The sequence below is a fragment of the Dendrobates tinctorius genome, unplaced genomic scaffold (genome assembly GCF_039654945.1).
Source record: "Dendrobates tinctorius isolate UK_male_01 unplaced genomic scaffold, ASM3965494v1 ptg000117l, whole genome shotgun sequence".
Classification (NCBI taxonomy): domain Eukaryota; kingdom Metazoa; phylum Chordata; class Amphibia; order Anura; family Dendrobatidae; genus Dendrobates; species Dendrobates tinctorius.
In genome coordinates, this window is record NW_027361785.1 from 10,791,531 (window position 1) to 10,806,683 (window position 15,153).

At 47.7% G+C, this 15,153-nt stretch overlaps 1 protein-coding gene across 3 annotated transcripts in view; it reads left to right on the top strand.

Annotated features, from left to right (window-relative positions):
* The first annotated feature begins 273 nt into the window (after positions 1 to 273).
* The window catches only part of REV1 (REV1 DNA directed polymerase), a 120,433-nt gene continuing 105,553 nt past the window's right edge, over positions 274 to 15,153 (top strand). The window contains exon 1 of one of the 3 annotated variants that reach the window (XM_073590528.1): positions 274 to 296. The gene's annotated coding sequence lies outside the window, so the exon portion shown is untranslated. Of the gene's footprint in view, positions 297 to 436; positions 518 to 539; positions 928 to 15,153 lie in introns of those variants that run through there. The other 2 variants (XM_073590527.1, XM_073590526.1) reach the window with 2 other exon arrangements.

Below are 15,153 nucleotides of genomic sequence, written 5' to 3' on the forward strand. Positions count from 1 at the left end.
TTATAGTCCCTGGTTGGATTATCAAATTGTTTTCTTTGAAACACCGAATCGTTTCAAAGCAAAACAAATGTGGCTGCAATTATTATTGGCCAGGTCAGTAGTCTGTGGCTGATGGATAGGATTGTGAATGTCTGACCTTCCGGGATCGCCTGCTTCTGATTATCCAAGCTGGCACGACATCATCATTGGCAGCACGCCAGCGGCTAATCAAAGGCCCGGAAGGTCAGAGATCACTGACCTGGATGATACAGGAAAGATGTATATCTTTGTACCGTGTTAGCCAGCAGATAGAAAAGGTATCAACCACTGAGGACTCTCAATTCTGAATATTTTTTTGACCTGGATGATGAACCGGAGCCAATCAAACCGTCCAAATATAGCTATCACCTGTTCTGGAGATGGACAAGTGCCCCATGGTCAGACCCCAGCTGGCTACAAGTTATCCTGTGGAATACCACTTTAATTCTACCCTAACTATTCATTGGGGCCTTTAAGGGCAGCAAGCAGCAAGTCTGAGGTAGTGAGAACCATAATGGGGAGGACGGGGCAGCACATGAATGCACAGAGGACACATATGCAGCGCACAAGGGGCACCAGTCAGGGAGAGCCGCCATTACTCTCCGACTTTGTTCGTTTTGACCCTTTTGAATAAAGCTTAGTGAGGAGGAAAGTGACTGCCGGGAGGGAGAGCGGGGCCGGGGGAGGTGCAGACAGAAGGCGGGAGAGACAGCCGCCGTACGGAGGAGGGGACAGACACAGGAAGCGGTGCAGGGGACACGGACCTCCCGGGACCGGCCGCTCGGAGACGGTTGCGCTTGTGTTGTCGCTCGTACATGACAAAGGCCACGCAGTGAATTGCGCCGTCCGCAGACACCGACTGGGAGCAGGGTGTCATCCTGGGAATGCTGGGCTCAGCCTGGGAGAACGGTAAGTGGCCGGGAGCAGAATGCGTGAGGCCGCCGCTGCTGTAATGTGAACACTGGCCTGGGATGACCCGCACTCCCGCGGCCGTACACCCTCATAGCTTCTCCTCCGTGCCTGCTGCAGGGCTCCTCCACAAGCATGACAAGTGCAGAGCTGTCACCCGGCCACGCTGTAGTGTCAGGCCATCGGCTGCCTGCCATCAGCTGCCTGTCCTGTCACTACTGCCTGCCCTGTCACTACTGCCTGTTATTGGCTGCCTGTCCTGTGTCACTACTGCCTGTCCTGTGTCACTACTGCCTGCCCTGTCACTACTGCCTGTTATTGGCTGCCTGACCCATCAACACTGCCTGTCATCGGCTGCCTGTCATCGGCAGCCTATTATCGGCAGTCTGCCCTGTGTCGCTGCTGCCTGCCCTGTGCCACTGCTGCCTGCCATCGACTGCCTGCCCTGTGTCACAGCTACCTGCCCTGTGTCACAGCTGCCTGTCATCTGCTGACTGCCCCATCACTACTGCCTGTCCTGTGTCACTACTGCCTGTCCTGTCACTACTGCCTGTTATCGGCTGCCTGCTCCATCAACATTGCCTGTTATCGACTGCCTGTCCTGTGTCGCTGCTGCCTGTCATCGGCAGCCTATTATCGGTAGTCTGCCCTGTGTCGCTGCTGCCTGTGATCCGCTACCTGCCCTGTGTCGCTGCTGCCTCCCATCGACTGCTTGCCCTGTGTCACTGCTGCTTGCCCTGTGTCACTTCTTCCTGCCCTTTGTCACTACTGCCTGTTCTTTGTCATTGGCTCCCTGCCCTGTGTCGCTGCTGCCTGTCATTGGCAGCCTGTCATCGGCAGCCTGCCCTGTGTCGCTGCTGCCTGTCATCCGCTGCCTGCCCTTTGTCACTGCTGCCTGTTCTTTGCCATCAGCTGCCTGTTCTTTGTCATTGGCTTGCTGCCCTGTGTCTCTACTACCTGTCCTGTGTCACTACTTCTCGTCCTGTGTCACTGCTGTCTGCCATCGGCTGCCTGCCCTGTGTCACTGCTGCCTACCCTCTGCTGCCTTTCTTGTGTCACTGCTGCCTGCCATCGGTTGCTTGTTCTGTCACTGCTGCCTGTCCAGTGTCACTGCTGCCTTCCCTGTGCCACTGCTGCCTTTTATCGGCAGCCTGCCCTATGTCACTGCCGCCTGTCATTTGCAATCTGCCCTATGTCACTGCTGCCTCCCATTGGCTGCCTGCCCTGTGTCACTACTGCATCCCATCAGCTGCCTGCCCTGTGTCACTGCTGCCTGCCATGGGCAGCCTGTCCTGTGTCACTGCTGCCTGCCCTGTCACTGTTGCCTGCCATCGGCAGTCTGTTCTGGGTCACTGCTGCCTGCCCTGTCACTGCTGTTTGCCTATCAGTTGCCTGTCCTGTGTCAATACTGCCTGTTGGCTACCTGCTTTGTTTCGTTACTGCCTGCCTTGTCACTGCCTCCTGCCATAGACTGCCTTTCCTGTGGCACTGCTGTATGCACTGGTGTATTTAAAGGGAACCTGTCACCTCTTTTGGCTGCAGTAAGATGCGGCCACCACCTTTCAGGGCTTATCTACCAGTATTCTAGAATGCTGTAGATTAGCCCCCGAGCAGACCTGAAAAATAAGTTTTATTATACTCACCCGGGGGGGCGGTCTGGTCCGATGGGTGTCGCAGTCCTGGTCTGGCGCCCCCCATCTTCTTGCGATGCCGCCCTCCTGCTTGCTTCGTCGCTTCTGCGCAGGCGTACTTATCTGCCCTGTTGAGGGCAGAGCAAAGTACTGCAGTGCGTAGGTGCTGGGAAAGGTCAGAGAGGCGCAGCACCTGCGCACTGCAGTACTTTACTTTGCCCTCAACAAGGCAGATAAGTACGCTTACACAGGAGCGCGATACCGGGGAGCCTTGAAGCAAGCAGGAGGGCGGCATCGCAAGAAGATGGGAGGCGCCGGACCTGCGACACCCATCGGACTGGACCGCCCCCCCCCCCGGGTGAGTATAATAAAACTTTTTTTTTATCTTGCAGGTCGGACCAGGGGCTTATCTACAGCATTATAGAATGCTGTAGATAAGCCCTGAAAGGCAGTGGTCGCATCTTATAGCAGCCAAAAGAGGTGGCAGGTTCACGTGAAATCATTTGATTGTGATATGAATCTGTCGCCAGGTTTATTGTGTGAGATCTGAGGGCAGACACTATTGACACACGCTGATTCCATCACTTATCACGTTTTGGTGCGGATTTTGTTGCCGCGGTTGTGTCCTGCGTGGATATACTCTAACGGAGCGTTCTTTATAGGGCTGGGGATACATGATGGCTAGGGGCTGTGACACTGGTTGTGTGGCCAAAGATCATTATGTGCTGCTGTAACAACACGGCATAATTTGACCCACAAGGTATTTTGACAGTAGCAAAAAGCCAGGACCCAGTTGGATTTTCCTGTTATTTTCTCACCACGGTAGTTGTACCCTGTGCTCTGACATAGAAGTGGCATACATCAATCTCTGGCTCGGTGACGTCCCACGGCCAAGGTCATGTAGCTCCAGCCTAATACTGGGACTAGGGCATGAAGATAGGGGCAGAGAATGGCTGAGGGATGCAGCGATCACTGGAGAGAGACCATGCCAGTCATGCCCCCTGCACCTGGCAGATCACAGTTTTTGCCTACATTACTGTAAACCACAAACTAATCTTTACTACTAACACATTAATGTTCCAGCCTCGCCTTTACTGCTCTTCAAGATTCTTTAGGGACAGAGTTGTAGTTCTACAATGTGACTGCTGCAGCCAGTCACTATCATCATCGGTCTTGTGCTGTCTAGCTTTGCATCACCTTTGAGCCTAGTGATTGTCTGCAGTGGTCACATGATGTGTACAGGAGGTCGCCGCTGCAGTTCTGTCAGCAGAGACTAACAGTGGAGAGGTGACGCTAGTGGGGCTTCAACAGGAAGGGAATGATTGTATTCATGCATTTCCAACCTTTGACTTTTTTTTTTTAATTGTAGCTGCCCTTCACGTTGCTTTAAATAGGTTTTCACATCCATTTAGTGCGAGTCATACTCTACTGGATTTGAGTCCACCATTAAAAGAAAAAGTGGTATGGAAAAAAAGGCCACCATTAGTGCCAGTCAGACACGCAATGGCTCCAGCTGCTCCCAAACTTCTGCAAACCACGCGGTGTGCATTTCTTATACGTGTCTATGCTCTCGCCTCTGAAACTAGAAGGTGCGCACTTTTATCATCTAAAACCTGCACTGATTAGTGCAATGAGGAATAGAGTAAACTGTGCTGCCACTAATTGAGGATGGCTTTCTGGGCTAAATGTTGTACCAGGCTACAGTTTATACACTACACAAAGCCCATGTATCCGTTTTATTGGAGCAATGAGATTTTCAACCCCACCATCATTTTGCAATGTTGATGTACGGTAATCGATGTTCTTCACATAGTTAAGACTAGTTTCACATTAGCGTTTTTTAGCTCTGTGCTTTGTGCGCAATAGAAAAGCATGCAAAAAAATGCATCATGCGTTTTAACCCCTTCCCGACCTGTGACACAGCTTATGCGTCATGAAAGTCGGTGCCAATCCGACCCATGCTGTGTCATGACTTCAAAGCCCCCCTGCAGGTCGGGTGATCGGGGTCAATGAAAGGTCACCCGACCCGCAGATATAAGGGGGCTTTGTACTTCACAGGGGGCGTGGCTTCGCCCCCACGTGGCTACGATCGCTCTCATTGGCTGTGAAACAGCCAATTAGAGCGATAGTAATATTTCATCAATGAAAATTGATGAAATATTACAATCCAGCCATGGCCGATGCTGCAGTAGCATCAGACATGGCTGGAGACACCGATCCGACCCCCCACGGCGATCGGCCCCCCCGCCACTGAATGACAGCGGCGATCTGCCGCCGCTGTCATCATCTGCTCCCCCCGCCTTCCCTCCGCTCCTCTCCAGCTTACGAACCCCCCCCCCGGTACCTTCCGAGTGCCGCTGTCGCTCCCGTGGTCCCGGATCATGGTCGCCGCCATCTTGGAAAATGGCAGGCGCATGCGCAGTGCGCCCGCTCAAATCTGTGGCTGCAGATTCCATTCATTCATTTTGATCACTCTCACAGTGATCAAAATGAAATAAAAGGTAAATAAACCCCCTGTTTATCACCCCCATAGGTAGGCACAACTAATAAAATAAAGAAAATATTTTTATTTTTACATTAGGGTTGGGGTTGCAATTAGGGTTAGGGTTGGAATTAGGGTTAAGATTAGGGTTGGGAAGGTCTAGTTTCCAAAATGGGGTCACCTGTGGGGGGTTTCCACTGTTTAGGCGCATCAGGGGCTCTGCAAACGTAACGACGACCGCAGACCATTCCATCAAAGTCTGCATTTCAAAACGTCACTACTTCCATTCCGAGCCCTGACGTGTGCCCAAACAATAGTTCCCCCCCACATATGGGGTACCAGCGTACTCAGGACAAACTGGACTACAACTTTTGGGGTCCAATTTCTCCTGTTACCCTTGTGAAATTAAAAAATTGCGAGCTAAAAAAATCATTTTTTGAGGAAAAAAAATGATTTTTTATTTTCACGGCTCTGTGTTATAAACTTCTGTGAAGCACTTGGGGGTTCAAAGTGCTCACTATGCATCTAGATAAGTTCCTTTGGGGGGTCTAGTTTCCAAAATGGGGTCATTTGTGGGGGAGCTCCAAAGTTTAGGCACACAGGGGCTCTCCAAACACGACATGGTGTCCGTTAACAATTGGAGCTAACTTTCATTTCAAAAAGTCAAATGGCGCTCCTTCCCTTCTGAGCCCTGCCGTGCGCCCAAACAGTGGTTCCCCCCACATATGGGGTACCAGCGTGCTTAGGAAAAACTGGATAACAACTTTTGTGGTCCAATTTCTCCTGTTAGCCATGTGAAAATAAAAAATAGCGTGCTAAAACATTTTTGAGGAAAAAAAATGATTTTTTTATTTTCAGTGCTCTACGTTATCAACTTTTGTGAAGCACTTGGGGGTTCAAAGTGCTCACTACACATCTAGATAAGTTCTTTAAGGGGTCTAGTTTCCAAAATGGGGTCACTTGTAGGGGGTTATCACTGTTTAGGCACACAGGGGCTCTCCAAATGCGACATGGTGTCCGATAGCGATTGGAGCTAATTTTTCATTCAAAAAGTCAAATGGCGTTCCTTCCCTTCCGGGCCCTGCCGTGCGCCCAAACAGTGGTTTATGACCACATATGAGGTATCGGTGTACTCAGGAGAAATTGCCCAACAAATTTTAGGATCCATTTTATCCTGTTGCCCATGTGAAAATGGAAAAACTAAGGCTAAAATACAATTTTTGTGAAAAAAAAAAAGTACTTTTATTTCTTTTTACGGATCAATTTGTGAAGCGCCTGGGTGTTCAAAATGATCACTATGCATCTATATAAGTTCCTTGGGGGGGGGGGGTCTACTTTCCAAAATGGTGTCACTTGTGGGGGAGATCCAATGTTTAGGCACACAGGGGCTCTCCAAGCGCGACATGGCAAGCGCTAAATATTCCAGCATATTTTCCATTCAAAAAGTCAAATGGCGCTCCTTCCCTTCTGAGCCCTGTCGTGCGCCCAAACAGTGGTTTATGACCACATATGAGGTATCGGTGTACTCAGGAGAAATTGTCCAACAAATTTTAGGATCCATTTTATCCTGCTGCCCATGTAAAAATGAAAAAAATTATGCTAAAAGAAAATTTTTGTTGGAAAAATTAAAATGTCCATTTTTTCCTTCCACGTTGCTTTAGTTCCTGTGAAGCACCTGAAGGGTTAATAATCTTCTAGAATGTCATTTTGAGTAGCTTGAGGGGTGCAGTTTTTAGAATGGTGTCACTTTTGGCTATTTTCTGCCATATAGACCCCTCAAAGTGACTTCAAATGTGAGGTGGTCCCTAAAAAAAACGGTTTTGTAAATTTTGTTGTAAAAATGAGAAATCACTGGTCAACTTTTAACCCTTATAACTTCCTAACAAAAAAAAATTTGTTTCCAAAATTGTGCTGATGTAAAGTAGACATGTGGGAAATGTTATTTAGTAACTATTTTGTGTCACATAACTCTCTGGTTTAACAGAATAAAAATTCAAAATTTTCGCTAAATTTCTGTTTTTTTCACAAATCAGCGCAAAAATTATCAACCTAAATTTACCACTAACATGAAGCCCAATATGTCACGAAAAAACAATCTCAGAATCGCTAGGATGCGTTGAAGTGTTCCAGAGTTATTACCTCATAAAGGGACACTGGTCAGAATTGCAAAAAATGGCCAGGTCATTAAGGTCAAAATAGGCTGGGTCATGAAGGGGTTAACCAGTTTCTAGCCATGTTAACTCTTAAAGCGCATGGGATTTCAAACGCAGGCGTGTTCCCATAGACTGTTATGTGTTATTTTTGCGCATTCCGTGCGCATGCGTTGTTTTGACGCTGCTGGACGGAAGCAAAAATGTAACAGGTTGTGTCGGGCGCGCCTAGGCGCAAACTACAAAAAACGCATGCGCACGAAAACTCATACGAACACATGCAAACGCTAAACCATGCGCCCGCCATGTTAAACATAGGGGTGCATGGACGCGCACGATGCGCTACGCTAAAAAACGCTAATGTGAAACCAGCCTAAGAGACGTTGATGACATGAACCCGTGATGTAGAGGGCCTACACTTCTGTTTATGGCTGGATTGTTCAGTACCTTATGTAGAATTTTTGGCTGAGGAGCAGAGGAGGCCATATGTGTTCTTAACGTCACTATAGATACACTAGAGCTGTGATGTGAGAAATTACTCGTCTGTTCCAATGTGCAACGCTGGTGTCATGACTCTGTTGTTGGCTATCCCGGGACTAGGGACTCCTTCCCTGTCCCCAACTTTAGGGGCGCCCTAGCTCGGCCTGTTTCCCGGATTACTTCTGACTGTGAAGATGCCGGGTCCACGTGCCTTGCCTTAAACAACTACAACAAACCACCATCTCTAAACCTTGCAGCATAAGCTTGCTCTGGCAATGTGTGCTTGCTAGGGCCCAGATTATATAGGAGCGCTCAACTGAGCAGACTAACCCCTGCACTGCTAAAAGAAACCTGCACCATTTAATATGAAGATGAAATACTTCTAATCACTGCAGTAGTAGGAGAAATCGGACCCTGCGGTCTTCTGGCTCCTCTCTGTAACGGTAAACCTGTGACAGTTGGTTAGTTGGTAGCCTGTAGATTTGACTCCTGCGATTCTGATTTTCCATTTCAATATGTGCATTTTCTTTGCTGATTATATACCCAGAAGAGAAAAAACATTTTGTCTCTACTATAAACTATATCGCCATCGCACCCCAGTGGAGGATCTTTTTACTGATGGAGCGCAATGATGAAGCACTTGATGTTTTTAAAGTGGCAAAAAACTGTATGAAGGAACATATAAGGTGGTTTTCCACACTTGTGACATATTGATTGGATCTCCATTACATTGTATAAACTAGAAGAGCTGATCTGTCGCTCTGGCCACGTTTCTGCTCCAAACAAAGGACATGACGTTGAGTGCACTCTTGACCTCCTGTCAAATCAAGGGCTATGTCTGAAAAAAGCATCTCTGTAAGATCTCCTATGCTGCATTATACAATCCTCAACATTGAGATTGCAGCACCAAGAAGGAAAAGTTGTGGAGTTATGGAAATTATAGGATTGATAGACATGTTAATAATACACCAATTTTGAAAAATGGGAACAATATTTTAAAAATACCTCAATTGATTCAGTATTGAGTATAGGCTTCACATGCAGAAATACACACACTTTGCATGTTCATAAATGAGATTGCTATTCTGTTTCAATAAGTTTATTAATGGCTGTCTGAGGATTGGTCTGCCATGCTGAATGCACTTGGGCACACAAATCATCAAGATCCACTGCTGGCGGCTTCCTTTGCAATTGCATACGTCCCAGAAGTGCTCTATGGAAGACAAGTTCAGAAACGCTGCAGGCAGGGCAGTGGAGTCGGTAAGCCAAACCTCAGACTCTGTCTCTGACTCCTCAATTACCCTGACCCCACAGCACTTCCTCACTACTGAGCATGTACATAAAGTGCAGCACAGATTCATCTCAACTAAAAGCTGAGATCAGGAACCAAACAGACATTTATAGGACACTTCATAACTTTCCCAAATTCTTATGAAAACATTTACAGCAAGTCCTGCATTGAACTATGGTACTCAATTTATTATATATTTTAGTAGTCGGTTCATTTTATACTGACTCCGACTCCACTATAATGGACTCCTACTCCAACGCCACAGCCCAGGCGTTTGGCTATGAACCAGACATCCAGATACAGGTGTTCCATTGACGTCACACCACCGCATTCAAAGACTATCATTGTGCATAGCATGACATCAGTGGAGGCTGGAATGAAGGTCTATCCTCTTCTACAATAAATCCTACTTTTGTCTTGAATGCAATGATAGCTGGAGATTGGTTCTGGAGACCACATGAGTAGCACCATGAAGAGACTTTCTCAAGGGAATGTGAATGTGTCCTACAAGTTTTTTTTTCAACATGAAAATGCCAGACCGCGTGTTGATCATGCTACTGTGAGCAGCCTGCGTGGCGCAAATGCGCTACCATAGCCTGCAGTATTTCCCGACTTGTTTCCCGTAAAGCACATTTCAGGTGTCATTGGTCAGTAATTGTAAATTGAGCAGCCAGCAGCGGATCTTGAAGACTTGTGTGCCCAAATGCTTTCAGCGTGGTTTATTGGAACCCATTATCTCATTGTGTACGTACATGTATTTCTGTACATGGTGTTCATATTCGATACGGAGTGCCTCAAGTTGTTTTGAAAATTCTTTCAATTTTTCAGCATTTGCGTATTATTTACATGTCTGTCATCCAGGGTCGGATGGGGACTGTAATTCAGCCGTGGCATTTGAAGGTACACAGGCCCACTTGTCGCATGGTGAATGTGTAATATCTTTGTGCACCTGTAGGTTGCAAGAAGTGAGGTGAGAGTAACACAGCTATATAACAGTCACAGCGGCATCCAGTATTACAGCTCAGTCCTATTTATTACTCTTAGTTGCAGGACCGCTCTTTTCCATACAGAGCGGGGTCTCGTAGATAATGCCGAGGACACTGCGCTCTCCATAGTGCTGCGGCCTCTGCATATAACTGATGGGCAGGGAGGAAAAGAGTCAGATACCCCCGGAACTAATATTGATGACCTATTCTACCAATAGACAATCATTTTCAAGTCCTTGATCGTCACTTTAAAGGCCAGAGTAATTTAATAAAATATAGCAATGTAAACTTCCCCAGAAAACACTAAAATGTTTGTTGTACAGAGTAAGTAACTTAATAAGAAAAGCACAACAGTGCAAAGAATAAGAACAGTAATAAATATAAATGTTTTGTGCAATGAAAATTTAAAGCACCACTACGGTATTTATTTAAAAATATTGCCGCTAGAGAGGTCGCAGTAATCTAAGATCCCTGGCCCTAGTCTTATACTCGCCAGCCACCGTCTTCATCTGTTCTCAACTCTGCTCCGTTCAGTCTCCATAACGTTCTTGCCATAATATTCCCCCTATGCTGCCCCTCTGCAAAATATCTTCCCTCACACACACTCTGCCTCTCTGAATAGACATCCCACACTGCCTCTCGCAAAACTGTGCCCCCTTTCACTATTGTTCCCCCATGATGTGGCCTAAAGTCCCCGTCACACATAGCGATCTCGGACGTCCCTTGGATACCTGATGTGTACGTTAGTTACCAACTCCCTGCATCAGCGCGCTGGTAACTAACGAACACAGCGACGCCGCGCGCTCGGCGTCGCTGTGCTGATCGCTGGTGAAGCTGTCTGTTTGACAGCTCACCAGCGATCATGTAGCGATTCACCAGCGATCCTGACACGTTGATATCGTTGTCGGGATTGCTGGTGAGTCGCTATGTGTGATGGGGCCCTAACTCTTTGCCCCACTCATCCACATTGCTGAAAGCATTTCATCGTCAACTCTAACGGAGCTCTTACCGGTACACGACGTGTCTCTGTGGCGCCGTCAGCAGCTGACCTCATCATGTTGTGGTGGGCACTGACCAACCCTCTTCTGCTCCAGTCCCGGCACAACAGTGTTCCAATGTATCTGTTATTTATATATATATATAAAGGGAAAATAAAAAATAAAGGGAACACTAAAATGCCACATCCTAGATATCTCTGAAATATTCCAGTTGAAAATGTTTATTCATTGCATAGTGGAATGTGCTCAGAACAATAAAACATAACAATTATCAATGTAAATCAAATTGAATATCTCATGGAGGTCTGGATTTGGAATGATACTCAAAATCAAAGTGGAAAATCAAATTACAGGCAACTTCAGTGGAAATGCCTCATGACAAGGAAAAGATGCTCAGTAGTGTGTGTGGCCTCCACGTGCCTGTATGACCTCCCTACGACGCCTGGGCATGCTCCTGATGAGGCGGAGGATGGTCTCCTGAGGGATCTCCTCCCAGACATGGACTAAAGCATCCGCCAACTCCTGGACAGTCTGTGGTGCAATGTGACGTTGGTGGATGGAGTGAGACATGATGTCCCAGATGTGCTCAATCTGATTCAGATCTGGGTAACGGGCGGGCCAGTCCATAGCTTCAATGCCTTCATCTTGCAGGAACTGCTGACACACTCCAGCCACATGAAGTCTGGCATTGTCCTGCATTAGGAGGAACCCAGGGCCAACTGCACCAGCATATGGTCTCACAAGGAGTCTGAGGATCTCATCTCGATACCTAATGGCAGTCAGGCTAACTCTGGCGAGCACATGGAGGGCTGTGCGGCCCTACAAAGAAATGCCACCCCACACCATTACTGACCCACTGTCAAACCGGTCATGCTGAAGGATGTTGCAGGCAGGAGATCGCTCTCCACGGCGTCTCCAGACTCTGTCGCGTCTGTCACATGTGCTCAGTGTGAACCTGCTTTCATCTGAAGAGCACAGTGCGCAAGTGGCGAATTTGCCAATCCTGGTGTTCTGTGGTAAATGCCAAGCGTCCTGCACGGTGTTGGACTGTGAGCACAACCCCCATCTGTGGACATCGGGCACTTAGACCATCCTCATGGAGTCGGTTTCTAACCGTTTTGTGCAGGGCTGTGGAGTCGGAGTCGGTGCTCATTTTGGTGGAGTCGGAGTCGGAGTTGGAGTCGGTATAAAATGGACCGACTCCGACTCCTAAAATATATAATAAATTGGGTACAGTAATTCAATGCAGGATGTGCTGAATATTTTTTCATAGGAGTTTGGGAAAGTTATGAAATGTCCTATAAATGGCTGTTATATTCCTGATCTAAGGCTACATTCACACACAGCGTTTTTCCTGTGTTTTTTGAGGATACATTTTTCAGCTGCAAAAGCTGATCATCTTTTTAAAAAACTGCATCACCTGAAAGGTTTTTGAGCTCATAGATAATGTTTTCAATAGCAAAAGCAGATTAGAAATCTGCTCTATCCATTTATCCATATCTGTCTATCCATATCGTATCTGTACCAAAAAGAATGAAAACCGGGTAGTACACCAATATATATTCTGTTCTATATAAATATCTTGATTATTGGATCATAAAAATGATTAAATGTCTGAGGTTCACATTGTACTACAATAAATTTTTCACTTAAATATAAGCAATATGTGTGGGAGTCGGAGTCTTGGAGTCGGAGTCGGTGTAAGGGAAATTGAGGAGTCGGAGTCGCAGGTTTGGCTTACCGACTCCACAGCCCTGGTTTTGTGCAGACGCATGCACATTTGTGGTCTGCTGGAGGTCATTTTGCAGGGCTCTGCCAGTGCTCCTCCTGTTCCTCCTTGCACAGAGGCGCAGGTAGTGGTCCTGCTGGGTTGTTATCCTCCTACGGCCCCCTCCACGTCTCCTGGTGTACTGGCCTGTCTCTTGGTAGCACCTCCTCTGGACACTACACTGACAGGCACAGCAAGCCTTCGTGCCACAGCTCACATTGATGTGCCATCCTGGATGAGCTGCACTACCTGAGCCACTTCTGTGGTTTGTAGAGTCCATCTCATGCTACCACGAGTGTGAAAGCACAACAACATTCAAAAGTAACCAAAACATCAGCCAGAAAGCATTGGTATTTCTGCAATATAATTCCCTCCAGGCAAATTCTTAAACAAGTCTGCTCCTATAAGTCGTATAAATCCACTGTGGGGTTTGTTCTCTACACAAACCAAGTTGGTGACTGCATCTCGATATAGACCTATAGCTATTGGACCATGATATTGCAAATAGTGATTTCATGAATGGGTTCTCCAGTGAAATAAGTTTACACCTATCCAAAGTCTAGATGATAACATGCTGATCAATGGGTCCTGAACACTCAGGTCGGTACCAATCAGCAGATCAGGTAACATATCTCTGTTAAAATGTAGCGGCAGTGTCCATGCTCGAAAGCATTCCATCACATTGGGCAGTTGAGTGCTGTGATCTGATTTTTCCAGCAGCCCCATAGAAAATAATTGGCGCGGCGGTCAGCGTGTGCACACTGGCACTTTATTCTATGGTGCCCTCTTCTGCCAATTAGTGCAGTTCTTGGCGGTCGGACCACAACCTGTCATGTTTCCCTTGAATACGTGCCAATTTTTCTCTAGCAACCTTCCATGACAGCATAGGAGGAGGTCGTCTCCACGCCCTAATGGGGGACAGGAAGCACGAGAGGTTAAAAGGTCCCTCCCTCCTCCCTCTCACCAGTGTCTTTCCTGTCCCCCATGGCGCATGGAGAGGTCTGGTGTGCTATGTGGCCGGCTGCTATAGCATCCTGTAGATATTTCAAAGCCGGGCAGTGGTGGTCGGTGGCGCAGCCTCCCCTCCTCCGTTCTGCTCCTGCATTCGGGACCGTTCCTGGCCCTCCTGCGCTCCCCTTTGGGGAGTAAAGCGGGCCAGTGATCCCCGCCGGAGGCCTCCCGCAGCTCTCCAGCGTCTCCTCCCCTGCGTGCTGTGCGAAGACCCGGAAATGACGTCACGCGCGGTCCTTAAAATACTTCTCCCCCTCTTTCTTATAGGGAGAAAAGTCTGCCCATAAAAGCACCAATACATCCAGCAAAACGGCCAAATGTGCCATATGCAGTACGAAACTTCCCTCTAATTGGGAGAAAAAGTTATGTGAGGCATGCACGGATAAAGTGGTGAGGGCCGAGCACCCGTCATTAATTGCCGAGATCCGCAGATTGGTCACCCGTCAGGTTCAGACCTCTTTAGCCGCCCTGTCCCCCCCTCCACCTCCACCCCCTCCGATTATGGGCTCACCACCTTCAAAAAAACGGAGGATTCAGAATCCGAGTCGGAGAGATCATTCAACTCGAGCTCCGAAAATTGGGAGCAACCAGGGACCTCTAGGGCACCTGGCGTTAGAAGGTATCTCCTTTCCACAGAATACGTGGAGGAGTTGATTAGCGCAGTACGCGCCACTATGGGCCTAGAAAATGAACCTGTCACGCAGACAGCACAGGATAGCATGTTTGGGGGATATGAAGGACCTAAACGAGCAGGCTTTCCAGTTCATAAAAGCATAGCGGACATGATCTCCCAGGAATGGGAAAACCCTGAGAAACGCTACCTAGCCCCTTCAGAGCTCCATCATAGATTTCCTCTGGAAGGAGAGGAGTTTAAATGGGACATCCCGAAGGTCGATGTCCAGGTGGCAAGGGTGGTAAAGAAGACGGTTCTACCATTTGATGATGTGTCTCAGCTTAGAGACCCGATGGACCATAAAGCTGAAAGCCTCCTGAGGAAAACATGGGAAACCTCTGCGGCCACCTTAAAATCAGGAATTGCGTCCACTTGTGTCTCTAGGTCCCTCTTTCAATGGATTGAGGAGCTAGAGAACCATATTTCGCATGGTACCTCAAGGACTGACCTCCTTAACTCACTCCCTATCTTGCAGAGAGCTACGGGCTTCCTGGCAGATGCATCAATGGAGATGATCCGTACTTCTGCCAGAGCCATGGTACAATCAAACTCTGCCAGACAAGCCCTCTGGCTTAAGATGTGGAGCGGAGACATTACATCCAAAGTTAAACTATGCTCTTTACCTTTTAAAGGTGAACATGTCTTCGGCCCTGCCTTAGACGAAATTCTGGAAAAAGCCACTGACAAAAAGAATGCGCTTCCAGAGCAGAGAACCACAAGAAAACGTCTTTTTCGAGCCCCCCAGAATCAGTCATC